The sequence below is a fragment of the Otolemur garnettii genome, unplaced genomic scaffold, assembly GCF_000181295.1.
Source record: "Otolemur garnettii isolate 467f Iridium unplaced genomic scaffold, OtoGar3 scaffold00077, whole genome shotgun sequence".
Lineage (NCBI taxonomy): Eukaryota > Metazoa > Chordata > Mammalia > Primates > Galagidae > Otolemur > Otolemur garnettii.
This window is the reverse complement of record NW_003852472.1, coordinates 8,974,206-8,976,364: the sequence shown is the minus strand read 5'-3', so window position 1 is coordinate 8,976,364 and position 2,159 is coordinate 8,974,206.

The following is a 2,159-nucleotide window of genomic DNA, read 5'->3' as shown; positions in this document are numbered from 1 at the left end:
TTTAAATGGTACAACCACTTTGGAAAATTGTTCGTAGCATGGTGGCTGTGCCAGTACCCCACTCAGAGCTCACTGCAAGAGTCTGCAGTGTGGAGTGTCATTGGCCAAGAGACTTCAGCTGCTACAGCTTTGGGTCTACTTGCAGTGTTCATGCTCACGTAGATCACTTAGCATGAGGGTTCCCAGGCCGTTCCTGGCCAATGACTGTGTGGCAGAGGCACTAGGATCAGGGCCATTCCGGCCTTACAGTCTGCTCTGGGGCTCCCTGTCAGCCTGACTGAAACCGCAGTGCTCCCACAGTTGTCAGACCTTCATTGTCGTCAGGAGATTCTTCATGCCTACTCTTGTTTCCTCTCTCATTTATCCTGCGCAGGAACTTTCCCCTGTTAAACTTTTGTACATCAAATTCCGCCTTGGTATCTGCTTCCTGGAGCACCTGAGTTAATAGAGACTATTACTATCTCACTCAGTAATTTCACTCCTCATTTAGTTAGTTCCAATAGGAATGAGTGCTTATGTTCACCAAAAGATGTTTACAGAATGTTTATAGCACTTGTGTAATAGTTAAAAAAGGACCAAATGTCTATCAATTGCAGAATGGATAAATGAAATTGTGGTTATCTATAGAATGGACTATTGCATTATTACACACAGCAATTGTTATAAAATAAATTGTTTGTGTAATAACATGAATAAACCTTGCAAACATAGTGACAGAACATAGATGACCAAGAGACCTTATAACCGAGGAAAGAAATTCAGAAGAAGAGAGATTGTAATCCATCCCCTTAGATTTATGAAAACAATTAGGGAATTAGAGTGGGGATCTCTTTGAAGACTGTGATAGACAGCTATTAATCCTCCCCTCCTGGTATTCATGCCTTGCATAATCCTCTCCCTTTGAGCATGGTCTGGACTTAGGGGCACTATCTTCTAAGTTGTTATAGAAAATGTAAAAGTAATGGGATGTCAGTTCCAAGGTTAGGTTACACAAAAAAAGACTATCATATCTCCCTCTCTTGCTTTCTCTCAATCCTTGCTCTGGGATAAGCCAGCTGCTTCTTTCAGAGAGGTGTAAGTGTAAAGAAACATAGCTCCAGCCAATAGCCAGAGAGGTGGACCTGAGGTCTGCCAGCAGCCAAAAGGGTGAACTTGAAGGAGGATTCTCAAGCATTGGGATACTCCCCTGCCAGAGGACACAGCTAAACTGCACCCAGATTCTTGGGTTTCCCATAGAAAATAAGTTTATTGTTTGTTTTAAAGTGCTAAATTTGGGGTAATTTTTACCAAACAATATACAATTAATATAGTAACATTGCTTATTATTGAAAATCACCATAGTAAGCTCCTGAAAATCTGAGTGCAAAGCTGACAATCTCCAACAAAACTGTGTTTCTTCTTAGAGACAGGGAGAAGCACATACATGTGTTTTTCTTTTAGTTTTGGCCACCAGAAAGCTCAGAGCCAAACTTATGGCGCAATTTTAATAATTGTGCAAGTCCTTATGGCCTGCTTATCTGTGTTCTTACTCTTGGTCTTTCATTTTATTCTGATATGTCTTTTTTCTCTTGGTTCTAAGTTTTTGGTTCATCTTTACATTTTTCTATATTGTATGAATTATGGTAAGCCAACTAAAATTCAGGTCACACAAATCATTTTTTTGTAAATCATGTTTTAAAAAAAGTTTTGCACATGTTGAACACAAGATGCCTGGAGGTGGCAGTGGGAAAGATCAGGTCATAGGAACGTGGTTCCGGAGCTCGGGGATTGGGTCAGACATATCAAGTGATAACGACAAAAAAGGAAAAAAGGATAGCAATTGATTGTCGCCCCCAGGGGGAGGGGCCAAGAGCTTGTCAAGAGCTGCTTTCCAGGGGTATCGTGGAAATTTATTCTTTGCATCGCTCCCCTAAGGTCTCCCTCCCCCGCACTACCCCGCCCTTTCCCTCTAGCTCCGCCCCTCCAGCGCTGGCCCCGCCCCTTCCCTCAGTCCCGCCCGCCGCGCCGCCTTAGTCTCCGCCAGAGGGTCCGGCCTTCTCGGCGGTTGCGCGCTCCGCCCCCTCCCTCCGCGCCCGCGCGCGCCTTCCCCGCCCTTCCCAGCTCACTCCTTACGGGGCGGTTGGGCCGCGCGCCTGTGGGGGCGGGGCCCGGAGGAGAGG